The 22,805-nt window shown below is 44.9% G+C and overlaps 1 protein-coding gene across 1 annotated transcript in view; it reads left to right on the top strand.

Moving 5' to 3' along the window:
* The first annotated feature begins 2,179 nt into the window (after nt 1–2,179).
* Nucleotides 2,180–22,805, top strand: part of LOC121003296 (deoxynucleoside triphosphate triphosphohydrolase SAMHD1-like) — a 204,260-nt gene continuing 183,634 nt past the window's right edge. The window contains exon 1 of the mRNA XM_040435024.1: nt 2,180–2,265. The gene's annotated coding sequence lies outside the window, so the exon portion shown is untranslated. The remainder of the gene's footprint in view (nt 2,266–22,805) is intronic.

The raw sequence follows: 22,805 nt of genomic DNA, 5'->3' as shown, positions 1-22,805 counted from the left end.
GGAGTGAGTGCAACCGCGGTTTACACCTTTATTTGTGCCGGTTAGTTTGCGATTTATTTACAACTTTTGCAAAGGTTGCACATAGTAAATTAACCATAATCCAGGTCTTCTCACTTTTATCTCACTAAGGGCTCTTTCACACTTGCGTTCTTTTCTTCCGGCATAGAGTTCCGTCGTCGGGGCTCTATGCCGGAAGAATCCTGATCAGTTTTATCCTAATGCATTCTGAATGGAGAGAAATCCGTTCAGGATGCATCAGGATGTCTTCAGTTCCGGACCGGAACGTTTTTTGGCCGGAGAAAATACCGCAGCATGCTGCGCTTTTTGCTCCGGCCAAAAATCCTGAACACTATGCCGCAAGGCCGGATCCGGAATTTAATGCCCATTGAAAGGCATTAATCCGGATCTGGCCTTAAGCTAAACGTCGTTTCGGTGCAATTGCCGGATCCGACGTTTAGCTTTTTCTGAATGGTTACCATGGCTGCCAAGACGCTAAAGTCCTGGCAGCCATGGTAAAGTGTAGTGGGGAGCGGGGGAGCAGTATACTTACCGTCCGTGCGGCTCCCCGGGCGCTCCAGAGTGACCTCAGGGCGCCCCACGCGCATGGATGACGTGATCACATGGATCACGTCATCCATGCGCATGGGGCGCTCTGATGTAATTCTGGAGCGCCCTGGGAGCCGCACGGACTGTAAGTATACTGCTCCCCCGCTCCCCTCTACTACTATGGCAGCCCAGGACTTTAATAGCGTCCTGGGTGCCATAGTAACACTGAACGCATTTTGAAGACGGATCCATCTTCAAATGCTTTCAGTTCACTTGGGTTTTTCCGGATCCGGCGTGTAATTCCGGCAAATGGAGTACACGCCGGATCCGGACAACGCAAGTGTGAAAGAGCCCTAACTCCACAGTTCACTTTAAAAATTGTCAAGGGCAACAAATGTTACAAAAATGTTACAAATTTAGCAGAAAATGCCGCAGTTGCATTGACTTACAACTTTTTAAGCCACAAAACTGACATATCTGATTTGATAAGTGTCCCCCTAAGTAATTTCTCTCCTGTCATTATTCTCAGTAAGGATTGAGATTTCGGTTTAGGGACACCTGACAAATGTATTTGTAATATTCTCCCCATTGAACCTGTTCCACATTCCCAATATCCCCTCACCCGTTTTTGTTTTCAATATGAAGTCTTGTTTAAAAAAATATAACTATGTGCTAATATCTTTCCCCTTCCTTCCTACCCAATATCAATTCAATATCCAAGTGTTTTTCCACTTTAAAACATAACCTTATCAGGACAAATAAAGGACATGTTCTTTCTTTTGTGGAACGGACATGTGGATGTGGAAAGCACCCAGAAGACCGTGCCCTGAAAAGAGGACCAGGGAGTGGCGACTAAAGCAAGTGCTTGTGGCGTGCGTGGTGCTATACTTACTGCTCCCTGGGCCTCCTGTCCGAATACATGTTTTCACAATGGAAGCTCCCATTAGTTACAATTAGAAAGTATTTTATTTTTTTTACAAAAATAAACCTCAAACCCCATTGCTGGTAGCGACGTCGTGCCCTAAGCGCCAAGATTCCCTATGTATACCAGTTATGTGGTGTAGATATGTTGTTCATACTGAGTGCAATATTCATGAAGTCAGAGTAGGTGAGGCTACAGTGCTATTGATGGCTATTTTTTTTAAAAGAATCCTCCACTTGTCTACTTAAACAAAAACAGTTAGGTCGGACCTAACGTGCACCCTGCTGATAAATCAGTTACACACTGCATAGGGTATATTGTAGGTATTGGTATTCTGCAAGAATGGTATATGTCACTAAAAAAGAAAAAGAAAAAACATTATATACTCACCTCTTTCTCCAGCTCTATTCTTTGTGCTCCTCTTGCTCTTTATATTATAGAAGGAATCAGCCGCGACATGCATGTATACAGGAAGTAACCACTGCAGCCAATGTTCTCTGTGCTATACAGCATGAGACCGCTGAGGACATTGACTGACGGCAGCGATCGGGGGCCGTATTCCTGCACGTTACCACTAATACCTAGTATACAAACAGAGAAAGAGGAAATTCTGACTTTCTTTTTTTTCGCCTTAGGTCTTCAATGATCCAATACATGGACATATTGAGTTACACCCGTTGTTAATCCACATTATAGGACACTCCTCAGTTCCAGCGTCTGCGGTATATTAAACAGTTGGGTGGCGCATATTATGTGTATCCAGGAGCCTCCCACAACAGATTTGAGCACTCCATTGGGTATGTGAATATTTCAGTTTCTTAATTCATATTTTGTAGTGTACTGTATTCTAATCAATGCAAAACATCCCCCAGCATTTAAAGCATAACTTTTACTTTAATTCCTTAAATTTGCTCTATAATAGCTGATTTCTGATAACTAGCTGTTTCATAGTCTCTCAAAATGGTGTGAGGGGACAATTTAGGAATCTTAAGATAGGCAAAGCAGCAGGGCCAGACAGACAGTCCACGTGTCCTAAAGGGGTTATCTAATCCTATAAAAAGCCCCGCCATATGCCGGTCCCCCCACACTGAATATACTTACCTGGGTCCCGGCTCCGCCACTGCTGCTTCTCCCGTGCACGGATGAAAACACTGGTTGTCAGGGGGCAGGCGGGTGACATCAGATGAACAGACTTATGCTATAAAGCCATAGAACATTCTGCTTGAAAGCCATTCACTCCAAACAACAATCTCAAAATATGTTAACTTCTATTTACATTCTAAAAACAATAACATATAACTTACTCCAAATAAAAAACACACACATTATATGAAGTGTGTGCCTCACTTGCCATATTTTGTACGGGCCCAATAGCTTGTGTCATATGTAGCAATTAAAGGGTTTCTACCACTACGTTTGCACATAATTAGCTTTCAGACACTAGCGATCCGCTATTGTCTGCTCTACCAAACAATCCTAATATAATAGCTTTTTGTGCAGCCGTTTCGCTAAAAAACGAACTTATATTGATATGCTAATGAGCATCTAGGTGCTATGCAGGCGTCTTTTCAGCACCTAGAGGCTCGGTCTACCTTCACAAAATGCCGCCCCCAGCGCGTCCCTCCAGCCCGCCCATCTCCTCTGGAATGCGATCCTCCCTGTGAGCCAGCGGACGAATTCTCGCGCATGCGCCGTGCGCGTCTGTATTCGGCGCATGCGCAGTGAATGTCTGACCGCTCCCTTCTCAGACATCTCCACTGCGCCTGCGGCGATGACGTCATAGTGCTCCGAGGAACAGGCGCAGTGGAGATGTCATGCCCACTCTGACGAGGTGGCAGAGGTCGGCCAGGATAGCAGCACGAGTTTAGTGGTTGTTTTGGAGCCGTACTGGATCCGCCTCTCATCAGGTGCACTGGGTGGGGTCATTAGTTTAAATATCACTCTAGTCCAGTGTCCTGAGCGGATTATACTAATCATTGTGGTCTTGGAAGCTAGGAAGGAAGGTTGGCTGTCTGCTCCAGCTCAGGAAGATAAGTGCTATTTCTAGTTTGGTTGTTTTGTGTCATCTTTCCCATCCAGGTTCTGTGCGAGCAGGCTGCTCCTTTTCCCTAATTCACCATCTCAGGGAATTCTGGGTTTTGTCAGCCCAGGCACGGGGACACCTCATACCTACCTTAAAGGTCTGTAGGTGGGCTGAGCATTGCAGGGAAAGAGGTCAGGGATTAGTTAGAAGGTGACCCTTCCCCTGTCTCTCGCCCAGAGCCTGGTTGGTGCGTTATCTGTTAGACTGAGTGCACGCCCGCCATGACATTATAATCCGCCATACTGTGACTACCATCACTCAGCGCTTTTGTGATGGCGTCAATTGATGCACTGGTTGACCGCGTGCAGGGTTTTATCCCTAGAGGTTGCGGATCTGCGTAGTTCGGTCACACAGTGTCAGAGGGATCCAAAGAAAAGACCGGCACTCGAGTCGTTGTGTAGAAGATGATGCTTTATTCAAGCATGTAACATCGAAGGAACAGAGCAGAGAACAAGCAAGCGACACGTGTTTCGGCTCAGGTTAGAGCCTTTGTCAAGCATAATACATTGGTGCAGAACATCAATTTAAATAGTGCGCCACCCTTGACGTGAAAAACGTGTTGACTTCATATTACCATGACAACCATAGTAAACATATCATTATGCGCAACAATTGTCAACATTGTTGCTACATGGATCAAACGCAGTGAATTCAATACGTTGTTGTAACATAGTTGCAATAGAATTACAGTATAACTAAATATTGCATTAGTATGACAGCAACTAAATATTACATTTTATATCCGTGAGAAAAATAAATATGCAGATCCATAAAAAGAAAAAGGAAAAAGAAAACAGTATAAGACAGCTAAAAGCAGCATCCATAGAAATCTCATGTTGTATGGGGTTTTTTCACATATAGATTGGAGCTAGCTTTGTCTTTATTTTCTCTTTTTATTTTTTCTGTGACTAAAGAGGGAAAAAAAATATATATATATAATTTTTTTTATATATATAGAAAAGGGAAATAATCTTATTATAATTATTATTTTTCACAAAAATGCATTTAAATCATACTCTCGATTGAGACCTCTAGGTTCCAGAGTCTGAAAAGTATGTATCCAGAAACTTTCTCGTTTTTTAAGCATGAGCACTCTGTTGCCACCTCTTCGTGCTGGCAATAGCAGATTTTTCTTCCGTATAGTAGATTTATGATTGCTAAATTTGTCCTTCATTCTGGTAGATGTCTCACCAATGTATATAAGGCCACAAGGGCACTTTAACAAATAAATGACAAAATTACTGTCACAGGTAAAAAAACCTTGTACAGGAAATTTTTTACCAGTGTGCGGATGAGAGAAAGTTTCACCTCTAATAACCGCCGAACAATGGACGCACTGTAAACAAGGAAAGGTTCCCTTTTTTGGAGTGATAAGAAAAAGCTGACGTGGCATATTTGTGGTGCCTCCTATGTCCGCTTTTACAATCGTGTCACGAATATTCGTGTCACGAATATTCTCTTATAGCAGATCATGGGGACATCACAAAATTCAATAATGTCTGGGTAGGCTGCACGCATAATTCCCTAATGCTTGTTAATAACATGGCGAAATGTATTTATCCAAGGATGATATTTCACAATGAAGGGTAAACGTTTACTACCCCTACTAGATTTTTGAATCCCCTGACTAGTGCATTTCTTTAATTCAGAATCTAACAGAGGTCTGGGATAGCCTCTGGAAGAAAACTTATCTGCCATCTCACTCAATCTAGTGTCCCTAACAGGTTCATCTGATACAATTCTCTTTACCCGCTGGAACTGTGAGTACGGTAAAGATTTCTTGACAAATGGTAAATGGTGACTTGAATAATGTAGCAAACTATTTTTATCAGTTTTTTTTAAATATATAAATCAGTATGTATCTGATTATCCTGACCTTTAATCACCAGTGTGTCAAGAAAATTAATCTGATGTAAATCACTTTGAATTGTAAAGGATAACTCTGGCCATATGTTGTTCAATTCCTGGGAAAAGTTATGGAGGGACTCAATGCCGCCCCGCCATACGCAAAAAATGTCGTCTATAAAGCGACGCCAAAATATACAATGCTGTATGTATAGTAAATTTGTATATACAAATTTTTTTTCTAACCAAATCATATAGCTATTTGCGTATGGTGGTGCGGCATGTGAGCCCATCGTGGTCCCCTGCTTCTGCTGGAAGAAGGTATCCTGGAATAAAAAATAATTTTCCCGTAAAACTAATCCAAGTAATTGTAGAAAAAACTCTCGTTCATGTAAAGTATATTGAGATGATTCCAGGATGCATTCAACCGCAGTTAATCCTTTTGAATGTTTGATAGATGTATACAGACTGCATACATCCATAGTGACCAAGAGATCTCCTGTCTCAAGACATAAGTCTTTAATATCAGACAGAAAATGATGTGTGTCTAATAGAAAAGACGGAGAATTTTTTATCAGTGGGGTTAAAACCTTCTCAATAAACATGGCAGGTGCAGACAGAATAGACTCATTTGACGCTACAATCGGTAGTTTACATTTAATATCAAAAACAGGGTCCCTGTTTAAAGGATGATATGTGTCTTTATCAGAGAGCTGTGACAATATTTCAGAAATATAATACTCCCTATCAAGCAAAACGAGTCATTGGTAATTGTCCCTCTCTTGTGATGGCGTCCTGCTCTCCTTGTATTTTTCCTTTTCGGCGTCTTTGTCCTAAAAAAGAGACCGGAGGACGGTAATCTGTGTTATAATCGCTGCCAGATCCTGATGATTGAGAGCCTGCTCGACGTATAAACCGTCTTGTTAATGAAATGGCTGTGCCCGATGAATCTTGCCACCTGTAGACTTTGTTATTTTGATAATCCTCCAAATCCCTACTATATTTCTTGCGCTTGGTTACTTCAATGTCTTTCTTTAAATCACTTATTTGTTAAAGTGCCCTTGTGGCCTTATATACATTGGTGAGACATCTACCAGAATGAAGGACAGATTTAGCAATCATAAATCTACTATACGGAAGAAAAATCTGCTATTACCAGTTCCACTTCATTTTGATGATGTTCTCACAATGTTTCACAACTTAGATTTCAAATTATTGAGCAAGTGTTGCCAGCACGAAGAGGTGGCAACAGAGTGCTCATGCTTAAAAAACGAGAAAGTTTCTGGATACATACTTTGCAGACTCTGGAACCTAGAGGTCTCAATCGAGAGTATGATTTAAATGCATTTTTGTGAAAAATAATAATTATAATAAGATTATTTCCCTTTTATTTATATAATATATATATAAATTTTTTATATATATTTTTTTTCCCTCTTTAGTCACAGAAAAAATAAAAAGAGAAAATAAAGACAAAGCTAGCTCCAATCTATATGTGAAAAAACCCCATACAACATGAGATTTCTATGGATGCTGCTTTTAGCTGTCTTATACTGTCGGTTTTTTCTGTTTTCTTTTTCCTTTTTCTTTTTATGGATCTGCATATTTATTTTTCTCACGGATATAAAATGTAATATTTAGTTGCTGTCATACTAATGCAATATTTAGTTATACTGTAATTCTATTGCAACTATGTTACAACAATGTATTGAATTCACTGCGTTTGATCCATGTAGCAACAATGTTGACAATTGTTGCGCATAATGATATGTTTACTATGGTTGTCATGGTAATATGACGTCAACACGTTTTTCACGTCATGGGTGGCGCACTATTTAAATTGATGTTCTGCACCAATGTATTATGCTTGACAAAGGCTCTAACCTGAGCCGAAACACGTGTCGCTTGCTTGTTCTCTGCTCTGTTCCTCCGATGTTACATGCTTGAATAAAGCATCATCTTCTACACAACGACTCGAGTGCCGGTCTTTTCTTTGGATTCATCAAGCGGGCTGTCTTTCCCTGACGCGTGCACCGAGACCTCTGGATACGAGGAGTGCCGTCTGTGTCTATTCTATTACACAGTGTCAGAGGGTTCTGGCATCAGGTACAGGTCAAATTGGTGGGGTGCCTAAAGTCGCTCTTCCCGAGAAATTTACAGGGGGTACGGATGATTTTTTCCGCTTTAAAGAGTCATGCAATTTGTACTTTCGACTGCGTCCATTTTCGTCAGGTAATGAAGATCAGAGGGTTGGTATCATCATGTCTTTGCTTAAAGGGGACGCGCAATCCTGGGCTTTTTCTCTGCCGCCCGGTTCTCTGGCTCTCCGGACGGTGGAGGAATCTTTCAAAGCCCTGGGATTGATTTACGATGACCCAGATCGGATCTCGATGGCAGAATCGAGATTGCGTAACTTACTACAGGGTAAACATACTGCAGAGGGTTACTGCACAGAGTTTAGGAGGTGGGCTACTGAGTCGGGGTGGAATGACCCCGCGTTACGTAGTCAGTTTTGTCAGGGGTTATCTGAAAGGTTGAAGGATGCCCTGGCTTTTCATGAGTATCCAGATACTTTAGAGAATGCAATGTCTTTGGCTATACGGTTGGATAGACGTATCAGAGAGAGGTGTAAGGGTCCCTCCGTGCAGGGGATTCCTCCTGCGTGTGGTTTTGTTTCTCCTACTGCCCAGGGTGATATTACTCATAACTCTGGGGTAGGGGAGGAACCCATGCAGTTAGGTCAGGTATCTTGCCATTCTGATAGTAGAGACTTTAGAAAAGTGCACAATCTATGTTACTATTGTGGAAAGAGGGATCATTTTGTTTTTTCTTGTCCTTATGTTAAATCACAGGTGGAAGAGACAAATAAAAAAGAAAAAAAAAATTCCCTCACACTTGGTAGTATGAATGGTGTGGTGGAGCAGACAGGAATGCAAGCTCCTTGCAGTTCCCGCTTTCTCCTTTCAGCTATGGTGGCTCTAGAGTCAAAAAATGTGTTTGTTGATGTATTCCTTGATTGTGGTGCTGGGGTAAACCTAATTGACTTTCTTTTTCTTCAAGGCCTGGGACTAAGTACTTGCACGTTAGAGAACGAGATTCGTGTTTTTGCAATTGATTCTTCCCCTCTTTCTCAAAGGAGCCTTACTCACATTGTTCATGGTATTCACTTAAGGGTGGGTGATTCACATGCTGAAATTATTTCTTGTTTTGTCATGAAGGATTTGCCAGCTCCTATAGTTTTGGGGTTGCCATGGTTGACTAGACATAACCCAAATATAGACTGGCAAGCGAAACAAATCATTGGTTGGAGCGAGTTTTGTTCGGATAATTGTCTTGGCACATCTATCTCTGGTGTGTCCATTACGGCTTTACCTCAGTATCTCTCGGATTTTGCGGATGTCTTTTCGGAGGGTGGGGCTCAGGAATTGCCCCCTCATCGAGACTATGATTGTCCAGTTAATCTCATTCCTGGGGCTAAGTTGCCAAAGTCTCGGCTTTACAACCTCTCTCAACCCGAAAGAGAGGTCATGCGAAAGTATGTCGCCAAGAGTTTGGCAAAGGGTCATATTAGACCATCTAAGTCTCCAGTGGCAGTTGGTTTGTTCTTTGTGAAGAAAAAAGATGGATCACTGAGACCGTGTTGGATTTCCGGGAATTGAACTGTATTACAGTCCAGGATCCATATCCCCTGCCTTTGATCTCTGATCTTTTTGATCAGATTGTTGGAGCCAAGGTGTTCTCCAAGTTGGATTTGAGAGGAGCCTACAATCTGATCAGGATCAAGGAAGGGGATGAGTGGAAAACGGCCTTCAATACGCGCGAGGGTCATTTTGAGAACCTGGTGATGCCTTTTGGGTTGACGAACGCGCCAGCAGTATTTCAGCGATTCGTTAATGACATTTTTCATCACTTGGTGGGGAGGTTCGTAGTAGTTTACCTGGATGACATTTTAATTTATTCTCCTGATCTGAAGACCCATCAGGATCATGTGAGACAGGTTTTGACAATCCTTCGGGAGAATAGGTTATATGCCAAATTGGAGAAATGTTTGTTTGCGGTGCAAGAGCTTCCGTTCTTGGGATACATGCTTTCTGATTCCGGTTTTCGTATAGACCCCGAAAAGGTCCGGGCGGTTCTGGAGTGGGACCGACCAGAGAATCAGAAAGCTTTGATGCGGTTCTTGGGGTTTACGAATTATTATAGAAAATTTATTTCGAATTATTCTACCCTAGTAAAACCTCTTACTGATATGACCAAGAAGGGCGCCGATGTCTCTGTCTGGTCGGATGAGGCATTGCAGGCCTTTTCGGCTGTTAAGGAGCATTTTGCGTCTGCTCCCATTCTGGTGCAGCCGGATGTGTCTCAGCCATTTGTAGTGGAGGTTGATGCATCAGAGGTGGGGGTTGGGGCGGTGCTGTCACAGGGTTCATCTCCTGGCAAGTGGGTCCCGTGTGCCTTCATCTCCAAGAAGCTCTCGGTCGCCGAGAGGAATTATGATGTTGGAGATAGAGAGTTGTTGGCTATCAAGAGTTGGCCTTTGAGGAATGGCGTCACTGGTTAGAGGGGGCGTCTCACCCCGTTACGGTGTATACTGACCATAAGAATTTGGCTTACATGCAATCTGCCAAGCGTCTGAACCCTAGGCAGGCCAGATGGTCACTGTTTTTTACCAGGTTCAATTTCGTGGTTACCTTTCGCCCCAGGGGTCAAGAACGTCAAGGCAGATGCCTTGTCTCGCAGCTTTCCTGGGGGAGGTGATTTTGGCGGATGGGGTGGTGGTCTCCGCTCTGTACCCTGAATTGGAGATGGAGGTGTTGGGAGCCCAGGAGGGGGCTCCTGGTTCTTGTCCCCCAGGGAGGTTGTTTGTTCCTGAGGGCCTACGATACAAGGTGTTTAAGGAACATCACGATACTGTTCTCGCTGGACATTCTGGTGGTAAGTCCACCTGTGATCTAGTATCCCGGAGGTTCTGGTGGCCAGGGTTAGGTAAGAGCATTGAGAATTACGTGACAGCTTGTGAAACCTGCGCTCGGTCAAAGGTTGCTCATACTCGACCGCCTGGTTCACTTCTTCCATTTTCTATTCCATCTCGTCCTTGGACGCATTTGTGTCACGACCATGTTTATGGCCGTGACTCCTTGGGAGCCGCATACAGTTGCCCGCGGTTTGGGTTGTAGTGTCAACCGCAGCTGGAGGCATAATGTTGTTTGCCTCAAGTGCGGTTGCCGCGGACAACAGCTATATGTGCGGTTTCCTTGGAGTTGTGTGCGTGTATGTATGCACTTTTGTATGTCTGTGTGCACTCTGTGTTTTGTGTGGTGTGCACTTACATCTTTTCCTCACTGTGGTTGCCCGTGGCAACGTTTGGTTGCATTGTGTACATGTGGTGGCAGTGTCCCGGCCTTCGGGCTGACTCCCAGGACATGGTTGCCACCCATGTCGTTGCCTGCGGCAACAGCCACAGTGTGTTACTGAGTTGGACACTTTCCCTTTTAATTTATGTTTCCCTTCCCTGGTGCTGGAAGGGTTAACTCCCTTCCCAGTGTGTCTGTGAGTCACTGGGTGTGTCCGACTGTTGGGTGTGGCTTCTTGGCCTATATAGCCTCACTGTTATCCCAGGTCTGGAGGTTGCTTCAGCCATGCTTAGCTGGAGCAGCCTCCTGTTGTATTCTACCTGGCAGTGAGAGCCACCCTTGTGGTCATAAACATTATGTCACATTTACTTTATGTTATTTTGTGTGTGATGTCTATGTGATGTTCTGTTGGGACTTTCCTATGTTGTTTTGTGCAGCTTATGGATCTGGATTCCTGTGTGCACAGGGATCCAGTCAGCAAGGCTGTGGCAGGTAGGTGGAACTATTTAGTTCGCCTGCCATATCCGTAAGTCTGTTTTAGTTCCCTTGTTCCTTGCAGCTTGGCCATTGAGACCCCTGTTCCTCTGTATTCAGAAGGAACAGGTTGTCTTATCTTGACTCCTAGTCCAGGGACCTGCCGGAGGGTAAGACAGGGATCCGAGGTTCCTGCGCACGGGTCCTCCTACCTTAAAGGTCCGCCCGTGCAGCTAGGAGTTAGGGTCAGGTTAGGGACGCTGTAGGAGGTGACCTGCTCCCTAATCCTGTTGTCCTGGCCGAGCAGCCATAACATCATCGGGCATCGCACGGCTGAAGGTTTTCCCCATCCTCAGCCGTGACAATTTGTCTATGAACTTTATTATGGATCTGCCGAGTTCCTCCGGGAGAACAGTGATTTTGGTGCTAGTTGACCGTTTCAGTAAAATGGCTCACTTTATACCCCTAACGAGTCTGCCTAACGCTAAGACTCTTGCTCAGATTTTTGTGGATAATATTGTGAAATTGCATGGTATTCCTTCGGATGTGGTCTCTGATAGGGGCACGCAGTTTGTCTCCAGGTTTTGGAGGGCGTTCTGCTCTCGGCTTGGCATTCAACTTTCATTCTCTTTGGCTTTTCATCCGCAGTCGAATGGTCAGACGGAGCGTACTAATCAAACCCTGGAGACCTACTTGAGGTGCTTTGTGGCTGAGAATCAGGAGGACTGGTCCTCATTCTTGTCCTTAGCAGAATTTGCGTTAAATAACCGTAGGTAGGAGTCCACGGGTAAGTCGCCATTTTTTGGCGCATACGGTTTCCATCCTCAGTTTGGTACCTTTTCTTGGTCTGGTTCCTCTGGGGTGCCAGAGAAGGAGAGATTCTCTTCTGCCTTATCCTCTATCTGGCGGAGGATTCAAGGGAATTTGGAGAGGATGGGTGAGAGGTATAAACGAATGGCTGACAAGAGACGTATGACTGGTCCGGACCTGTGTGTGGGTGATCTGGTGTGGTTGTCCACTAAGAATATCAAATTGAGAGTGCCATCTTGGAAACTGGGTCCAAGATTTATTGGTCCATATAAAATTTCTGCGGTGATCAATCCTGTGGCGTTTCAGCTTGATCTTCCGCAGACTTGGAGGATCCATGATGTGTTCCATAGGTCTTTACTAAAAAAATACGTGAGACCGGTGGAACCATCGCCATTGCCTCCTCCTCCTGTTCTGGTCGAGGGAAACTTGGAGTTTGAGATCTCCAGGATTCTCGACTCGAGAGTTCTTCGGGTTTCCCGTCAGTCGACTGGTGAGGGCTTTTCATAGGTCCCATCTGGATAAGGTTGGTCCGGGGTGTCCAGAAGTCACCCGTAGAAGGGGGGTTACTGTCATGCCCCACTCTGACGAGGTGCGGAGGTCGGCCAGGATAGCAGCACGAGTTTAGTGGTTGTTTTGGAGCCGTCCTGGATCCGCCTCTCATCAGGTGCACTGGGTGGGGTCATTAGTTTAAATATCACTCTAGTCCAGTGTCCTGAGCGGATTATACTAATCATTGTGGTCTTGGAAGCTAGGAAGGAAGGTTGGCTGTCTGCTCCAGCTCAGGAAGATAAGTGCTATTTCTAGTTTGGTTGTTTTGTGTCATCTTTCCCATCCAGGTTCTGTGCGAGCAGGCTGCTCCTTTTCCCTACTTCACCATCTCAGGGAATTCAGGGTTTTGTCAGCCCAGGCACGGGGACACCTCATACCTACCTTAAAAGGTCTGTAGGTGGGCTGAGCATTGCAGGGAAAGAGGTCAGGGATTAGTTAGAAGGTGACCCTTCCCCTGTCTCTCGCCCAGAGCCTGGTTGGTGCGTTCTGTTAGACTGAGTGCACGCCCGCCATGACAGGAGATGTCTGTGCAGAAAGCGGTCAGACATTAACTGCGCCTGCGCCGAATACAGACGCGCACAGCGCATGCGCGAGAATTCGTCCGCTGGCTCTCAGGGAGGTTCGCATTCCAGAGGAGATGGGCGGGCTGGAGGGACGCGCTGGGCGGCATTTTGTGAAGGTAGACCGAGCCTCTAGGTGCTGAAAAGACGTCCGCATAGCACCTAGAGGCTCATTAGCATATCGATAAAAGTTAGTTTTTTTGCAAAACGGCTGCACAAAAAGCTATTATATTAGGATTGTTTGGTAGAGCAGACACTAGCGGATCGCTAGTGTCTGAAAGCTAATTATGTGAAAACGAAGCGGTAGAAACTCTTTAAGGATGAGTGAATAACTTTGTAGTGAACCCAGTTACATATGAGAACCCAGTTTAGTAAAGGAAGTTTATAGGAAGAGAAAATGTGATAAGGAGGGACAGCATAAGAAGATTATAAGGAGACAATATTTGGGAAATTGGGGTATATTAAGGAGTGTAATCGGGGGAGGGGTGGTGACTGGTCAGTATCAGGAGTATTAGCTGGCAGGCTACTGTCAGCTCATCTTCTGGCAAGTAGCTGTACATTACAGATTCCTTTCAATAGTCATTTTTTATTTTTTTTGGGGAAAAAGTTTCTTCCTACATTTCCAAAGAAATTACATTCTTGCAAGCATTGAGGAAGTGCCCCTTTTTTGTAGAAACCAGTTTTTATTTACTGTTTGTAATTGGGCATTTCAGCGCGTTCTAGCCGCTTTACTTAACACTTTATCCATTGCCACACGATAACGATGGATACAGCAGCTTTCACATCAGTACCGCAAACTAGTGAAGGCATGCTGCATCACAGCGTCTAGTTGGAAAGATGTGTATCATCGCTGCAAAACTATTGCACGAGTTTTAGTGAACGTGTGTTATTCTGTGAAAACAGTGTTCAATAACTGTAATGCATTTCACATCCATAATGCAAATTACAACTGTGTTAGTGAAGTTTTACTGCATCACAACATCTAGTTGAAATCACGTGTCATGTATCATCACTGCAAAAATATTGCATGATCTGAAACCAGTGACTTTTCATAGGCCTCATAATAAAATGTCTGGAAAACAGAAATGTGCAAAACGAAATAGCCTTCTAGATGCCATCCACAAGCCATCCATCCAGTAGCAGTAGTAGGCCACAGTTCTCTTTTGCTTCTAAAAGGCACTTTTGGACCATTATTATTGAGGACAAAAAGGATGAGATTGTGGGCTGGATGGCTCACTCCACCTCTCAGTCACAGCAATATGACATGGAGGTCACCTCTGAGTCTGGCACCATGCTTTGAAGCCAGGGAGCACTGCTTTTCTCTTGGTCTTCCTCCTTGCAACCCCAGAGAAGCCTTTCAGTTGCATCCTCTTAGTCATCACTGCCCCTGCTAGTGAGGCCACTTCTTTTTTCCTAAGAAGAGGCAACAAAACCCCACCATGCACTACAGGAGATATTCAAGAAAGTCTCCCTGTTAACGAGTTGTATGAGAATAGTCACCATTTAGACTGCCATGTGGAGAAGGTTCAGAAGAAGGCAGGGGACCCCATACATAGATGTTTTAGTGGTGGTAATAGTGTCAGCCTTAGCTACAGTGGTGGCGGTAGGGGCAGTGGTAACGACAGTGGCACTCAGGGCCAAAACAGAGCAGGGGATTAGGAGGGAGGCCAAAAAGCTCACGGTGACATAACATGTCTGAGAAAAGTGGCGGGGAGGGTGAGGACTATGACAATGATTGTGTGTTGGACAGGACCTAGCAGACAGATTTGGGGTGCTGAGGAAGAGGTAACATGGGCAGCACAGTGGCTCAATGGTTAGCCCTGGTGCCTTGCAGTGCTGGGGTCCTATGTTCGAATATGACCAAGAACAACATCTGCATGGACTTATTATGTTCCACTGGAGACAGCAAGCAATGGTACTGTCTGTAAAGTGCTGTGGAAAATGTCAGCACTATATAAGGGAGAAAAATAAATAAATAACATCAGGGGAGGAAGATGGTGGCAGCAGTGGCAATAAAGTCCAGAGGCCAAAACTTCCCAAGAAACTTCCAGAGCCAGATCTGCTTCTGTTGTGGTCAGATATTAGGAACTGTTGATGCTGCTGGTATTGTGGGTGCAGGATCAAAACATACCAGACCTAAGCCAAGCTCAGCTGCCTATAGCTCTGTGCAAGCAACTCCAGTATGGTGTTTTTTCTTCACAACGTCAGCAAACAAAACCACAGCCTTGTGTAAAATCTGTAGGATTACAATAAGCCGTGGGAGTTCAAATACAAACATAGGAACCATGACTCTATTGCAGCACATGAGGCAACATCACCGGATCCTGTGACAACTGTAGAACTTGGCAGCATTCTGAATTAGAACAAGTCTGTCTTCTTTATCATAGTCTTCTTTGTGACAGCCAGCCCACATTCCTCCCAACTAGTTCAGTGTCTTTGTCATCCTCATCAGCTGCTTCTTCTCCCACTCAGACTCCTCCTGAACCTTGTCTTTTACTCTATTTTTAAACATTCATAACAGAATATGCAGTCGTGAGAAGACTGTTCTTGACCATCAATTAGCTTGTGTGAACTTAGTTGTGGTAAATGTGGCACAGTTCTGCATCTTCGCCAAAATTGAATTCTTCTGTAAAATTTGAATATTGAGCCTTGGTTTCTGCCATATTCTATCACTGTGACACTTTTGGCCAGGCATCCATAGTGGTGCAGTTCTACACCTTCACCAAAATGTCAATATTATTCTGTAAAATGTATTATTTGGCCATGGTTTCTACCATATTCCATCACTAAGTCTTCTGGCCAGGCATCTGTAGTGGCACAGTTCTATGACTTCACTAAAATTGAATTCCTTAAAATGTAATATTTAGCTGCAGCTTTTTCCTAATCCCATCACTGAGACGTCTGGCCAGGCATGTGTAGTGGTGCAGTTCCGCATCTTCACCAAAATGTAATTATGGTATTCTTCAGTAAAATTGAATATTTAGCAGCAGTTTCTCACTGAGACTTCTAGCCAGGCATCCGTAGTGGTGCAATACTTCCCCTTTGCCAAAATTAAATTCTGCTTTAAGGTATACATACTTCTGCCCAGCTGTTTTTTTTTTTTATTTTCTTCTAATTTTCCCATTTTATAAATGGCTCCCTGGCGAAAACCTTGTTACCTGACCCCATGGATGTCTGGGGAGACAGATTGGAACAGTGACTGGAATTATCTCAGTTTGCTCTGTCTGTACTTTGTTGTCCAGCCTCCAGTGTCAGAGAGGGTTTTCAACATGGCAGATGGCAACATGACACCCAAACGGACGTTGTCCTCCATCAGTGTAAAAAAACATCACTTTTGTCAAAGTGAATGAGGCACGGACCTGTGATGATTTTCACACACCTCTGGCTGAGGCCGATAACTAGATCTGCCCTTTCTAACGGTGCACCATCATGCCACTGGCACTGTCTGTCTGCCTACCATGATGTTCTGTGTCATATGGTTGCTGCCACTGCTGCCATCATACCACTGGCACCCTCTGCCTGCCTACCTTCATGTTCCATACAGTATGGCTGCTGCCATCATGCCTTTGCCACTAACAGCCTGCCTAACATCATGTTCCGTACCAATCCCCTAGTGCCACTTCCATTACCCCTACTGCCACTACCATTACCGCTACATAGTTGCCATACTGTACTGCTGCTACTCCCATTTAAAAGGAATATTTTTTTTTTTCCAATATCATCCAGAACAAGCCACTCTTTCTTCTAACAATTAACATTTCTGTGTTTTTACAAATTTGCATTTATAAATAGAGGCATGGCATTTATAAATAATTTTATAAATAATTTTGGGATGTTTATGCATAACTAGCCACAATTAACATTTGTGTGTTCTGTATATAAATACAGGCTGGCATTCTGCCCCCCATTGATGCCTAATTCCGCTTATGCAGAACAAGCCACTCTATCTTCTGACAATTAACACTCATGCGTGCCATGAATAAATATGGACAGCCATTCTGTCCCTTTTAAGGCCTAATTTTTGCACACCTTTGTAGTACAAGCCACTTTTTCTTCTGAAAATTAACATTTGTGCATGCCATGTATAAGTATAGGCAACCATTCTGCCCAATTTAAGGCTTAATTTTTGGACCCTTGTGTAAAGCGAGCCATTGTTTCTTCTGACAAAATTTGTATGTGGACAAGTATGGGCAGGCTTTATGGCCCTGTTAATACATGATTTTTGGATGCTTGGTCCCAACAAGTCACTGTTTTTCCCCATAACATTATGTGTGTTTACAGACTATCTGTCCCCAATAACAGACAGTTTTTGGAAGCTTCCTAATATGAAAAAGCATAACACATGTGACAGCTCAGTGCGTTTTTAAAAATGTTGCTTGTTAACACCATAAAAAATTTGTTCACCCACATCTGTATATGTTAGTGCATTTAAGAGCTTAGGGAGAGGGAATTTACAAAAATGTATAAAAAAAAATTCTGAAAGTCCTAGGAGACTAGAGGCTGTTTGTTAAAGGGGATATTAATTATTGATATTTATGCAAATCTCAATAATTAATATTCATAAATAAGCATGAGTCGTCTGGTGATGACTCCGCCTATTTATACCTAAATCATAAATATATATACCTAACTAGGTTAACTAACTAGCTACCTCTACACTCCACTGAACTACACTACGTGCGACTTACTACTATACTACGGCGGCGACTACTAAAAACACCATACACTGTATTATGAACAATAAAGAATATTTATTACACAATACAATTATACAAGTCTAACAATACGCTATTTCTATATATATTTATAGATCAATGGATATAAATATATATACATATAGACGTACACACCGCAGTATAGAAACAGTACTACAATAAACACAATACAAACATAACTACACTACACACAATTACCATTCCACCCCACACACACACTATCTATACATTACAATAATACATTTACATACTCACAAATATCGGTAACCCACCCGCCTGGCTACTTACTGTCCCTACGGGTTGCAAGGGGGTTAATCACACAATTGTGGCACTGCAGGGGTTAAACCTGCAGGCCAAGGAACACAGGGTTCTGGGAAAGGCCGGGCAAGGGGTAACCCAAGAAAGGATTAACACCTGGTATGGTAGGGGTTAACAGGGCAGCAGTAGCAGGGATCGGGCAGTGAAGGGGTTAACACATAGACTGGCAATGCAGAGGTTAATGCTCTGCAGGGACAGGGCAGGGTTGATGCAGAGCAGGGGAACAGGAAGGGGTTAATGCTCTGCAGAGACAGGACAGGGTTGATGCAAAGCAGGGGATCAGGGAAGGAGTTAATGCTCTGCAGGGACTTGACTGCAGAGGTGTTTGGGCAGGGGAACAGGGCACTGAAGGGGTTAATGGGGCAGTGCTACTTAGCCATCCAGCAGGACTCAGCACACTGCTCGATTCTCTCTCCTTCCTGTCTTCACTGGAGCAGATCGACTGCTCGGTCTTCCCCTCCTCTGGACTGGTGGAGCTAATGCAGAGCAGCTAGTGAGTACTGCCTGCGTTCCTCTCTGTGTACTTTCAATGCCGGAAGCTCTCTCCTTCAGGGGGGATGTCGGGGGTCCTGTGTCCTAGCGCAGCGCAGCCCGGATGGCTGCCTGCGCTCTCTTCTATGTAGGGGGAGGACTCCTGAGCGCAGAGCACAGCGCTCTGCTGGGCGGCAGGCAGGGGTTCTCCGTCTAAGCGCCGGATGCGCTCTCCTTCAGGGGGGGTCCCGATCTGCCCGAGCACAGTGCCGCTGGGGTATTTAAACCCCGCGGCGTTCGCTCCCGTTTTCCCACCCTGCACCAGCCCGCGCTCCCAGGCAGGGGGATCCTTTGATCCTCCCGCCTGCGGAGATATCGCACATCTCTGGCGTTGTAATTACAGCGCCGGAGGTGAGCGGCACACAGGGGCATGGGAACTTCTGGGCACAGTTTAACTGTATATATACACTTATAGATGCGTGGGGCACATCCATAAGTATATATATATACATATAAAACAGGGGGTCTGAATGGGCAGCAATAAGCCCACCTATACATATATTATATACATAGAGATGTATGCTGACAAGGAGCATACATACATCTCTATGTATACACCTACCACCTGGACTCGCCCATGCAAAAGGGCCAATATATATGCATATATGTAAGGGCATATATACATATTTAAATCCAACACTTACCTCAACAATCCCCCTGTTGTCAGTAACATGACAATAAACTTTGGGGGGAAGGGTTAGGATATATTTGCCCCCTCAACCCGCCTCTTGGTGACAGTTCAGGAAGGACTGAAGTAATATGGCCCTTAGGTACCTAGTCATCACCCATCGCGCACTAACACCTCCGACCTGCCCTTCAACGTGCCCAGGCGCCTCCATCCACAGAATACACCGTCTTCTTCTCTGGTACTTTCTTGGTCTGTGGTCTGTCAGTGTCGATCGTCAGGTATCAGTCACTCCCAATGACTCTGGAATGGCTTCACCCTCACAGTCTATGGGTCGATCCGACTGGCCTCCTATCGTTCCCGCTGTCAGTGTCGATCTTTAGGTACCTGCCGCCGTCCTCATCTTAGTCTTTCTTTAGTCAGACTCTGGGATAGCTTCACCCTCACGATCTCCAGGTAGTACGGTCAACCGTGGAATGGCTTCCTGTTAGTAACGGCACGACTTTTCTTCCGACACTGCTTATTCCATCTTGATTGAAGAATCAGTTGTTGGGGAGGTTCTCCCATGGACGGATACGTAGGTCTTTACAAGGCAGGTCAGAATTTCTGGTAAGAAGTGATGTCATGGTACCTAAATTCTAACTACGGGAAAGAACACCGCACTCACTGACATTCACTGGCCTATCTCTCTACACCTCCAAAGACACAGGTAGGTCACAGACCCCCGTGTCAATGGGAAATGAATATAGGATGCAAATGTGTACAGCCAAGTTATAACTCACTGCAGTGTGTTGGGCAAGTTTCCCTGGGTATAGGCTGTCACACATTTGTACCTAGAGTGTCCATGGGTACACAATCAACAACAAACAAAATCAAAATATGTACATAGGGCTATGGGGTTTCAGGATAGCACAAGTTATAAGTCCTGAACCCTCATAGAAAATAAAGTGTGTCCATAAAATTTTTGGCTACAGGACAATGTTTGAGTTATGTCCTGAGCCTCCTCCGGTTAGTTCGGTAAAGTTCTGTCTGGTTCTGTTGTATTTGGTCAATAAGTCCCTTGACCCTCCGATATGACGATGACCAGAACCAGAAGAAGTTTCACTGGGTGAAACAAGTGATAATAAGCTCTTCCACCCGAACGTCTCCAAGTCTTTCTCCAGAGCCTGAGATAATGCTCCCGCTGGATTGTGGCACAGTCCTCCATCTCTAGAACACCTCTGAACAAAGGTTGCTTGGTTGCCAAAATCCAGTGGGATCCTCTGGAGCCTCACAAGAGTGTCAGGGGGGATAGCTGGTCTCTGTGGCGTCATCTGGGTTTTTCCTCTGCTCCATATAAACACACCTATGGCAGAAGAAAATACCAGGCGCTCCTGGGGGATTTCTCCCCTCACGGTGCAATTAAATGTCAAAAATCCCAGCACCCATACCTTTGACCCATGAGTAGAGAAAGGTATTGGGCTGCCCTTTATCTCACAGGACCCCTCGTTATCCTAACACTGGTGTCTGAACACCCTACCTTCAGAGGATCACGTCCTCTGCTACACATCCCTCTGCACCAACAGATAAGGATGGCCGCCCTACTACGTTAGGATAACTGAAGTGAGCTGTGAGCAAAGCACCATCTTGTTATTGATGGCACCGTATCCCCGTCCACTCATGTGTACCCAGGCTGATTTCCCCCTGTGATCCTGTCTTGTGGAGGCCTGCAGAACCAATGGCATGGTTCATGCCCAGGCTCTCCAGGACCCCACAACACAAGAACACAGTCCACTCTCTGCTGCCAAACACTCTGTGTCCAATCCCTATCAGAGCTGTGTTACCTGTTCGGACTAGAATTAAGTGCGCAGCACAACATTACACCAATGTTGTCTGTCCGCCCCAGTCCCCAGTGTAACACAGCCCTACCGAAAACCTTGAGCAAAACAGTGTTACCTGTATCGATCAGAGACATTGGTTGCTCATCGTGACATCCTACTTAACTGTGCTCCAATGTCACCCGTTCCGCAAACCAACAATTTTCTCGATCCACAGTATAACAAAGTTCTACTCAAAGGGGACACAAGAATGAATCAAAAACAGCAGCGCCCGGACTCACAGCAAGGAATGTAAACTACAAAAATCAGCAAAGTCAGGGAAAAATCTCTGTTAGTCTGGACCGGCTTGGTCTGATGATTTGACCGGTCACAGACTACTCTCCCCCCTTTTTGCCCTGCACAGGGCAAAGTTTTGGGAGATTCCGACCCTGACTTTACGGAAAAAGAAAGGGCCGGCACTAAATTGGTGATAACTAGTGTTGAGCGAACTTCTGTTTTAAGTTCGACGTCTAAAGTTTGGCTTCCGGTTAGCGAAGAATCCCGATATGGATTCTGAATTCCGTTGTGGTCCGTGGTAGCGGAATCAATGATGGCCGATTATTGATTCCGCTACCATGGAGCACAACGGAATTCAGAATCCATATCGGGATTCTCCGCTAACCGGAAGCCGAACTTTAGACGCCGAACTTAAAACAGAAGTTCGCTCAACACTAGTGATAACCTGTTGCATGCCAGACATTAGCTGGGACCTTACAGCAACCTCGGCCTTCAATTTGGCTACAGTCACTTCAGTAGAGGCAGTCCGCTCCTTGAAGGCCTTGACCTCAGTATGAGTCAACTTAGCCTCAATTTCCTCCTTCTGCCTCTGCAGCTCTACTAACTGTGACTCTATCCTAGCCACCAGCGCATCTCGATCAACAGTAGACTGCACATTCTCCGCCAGCTGTGCCCGCAATGCCGAAACCTGGTCCGAATTACTGGCACAGCTTTGGCAGTGAATGTTCGGAGGAATTGTCTCCGTTGACTGAGACACCAGCGCAACTTCCTTTGGCTTGCAGATGCTAACCTCAAATGTTTGCACAAGTTTGGCTAGCATCCGAAGCCGTCTGGTGGCCTTGTTCAACACCGTCCATTTGTTAACACAAAGCTTGTCGTAACTACAAGCCTGTGCCAACAAATCGGACCACAGCATTTCTGCTGACTTGTGAGTAGTGGGGAGGATGGGGTTAAATGTGCTGTGTTTAGCTAGCTGGTGTAGTGTGGAGAAGTCCATACTCACCGTTTTGATGAGAGGCCATCTTCCTTGGTGCTGTCCTTTGTTGTCCCTTGTGTGCTGCGTGGAGAAGGTCCTGTAGTATCTGGAACGCCTTCTCCCGCTCAGCCGGACTTCTCTGTTCAGCTCCAACAGTGATGGTCCTCTCTTCAGTGACGTATGCGACGACTTCTCTCCAGTGTTCAGTGGGCGTGCAAGGCAATCAGAAAATCGTTAATACACAAATCAGAAAGATTTCAATTCTCTGCTGTAGAGATTGCTCTGTGTTTACATACTCACAAATATCGGTAACCCACCCGCCTGGCTACTTACTGTCCCTACGGGTTTGCAAGGGGGTTAATCACACAATTGTGGCACTGCAGGGGTTAATACCTGCAGGCCAA

The sequence above is a fragment of the Bufo bufo genome, chromosome 6 (assembly GCF_905171765.1).
Source record: "Bufo bufo chromosome 6, aBufBuf1.1, whole genome shotgun sequence".
NCBI lineage: Eukaryota > Metazoa > Chordata > Amphibia > Anura > Bufonidae > Bufo > Bufo bufo.
This window is presented reverse-complemented; position numbering and strand designations above follow the sequence as displayed.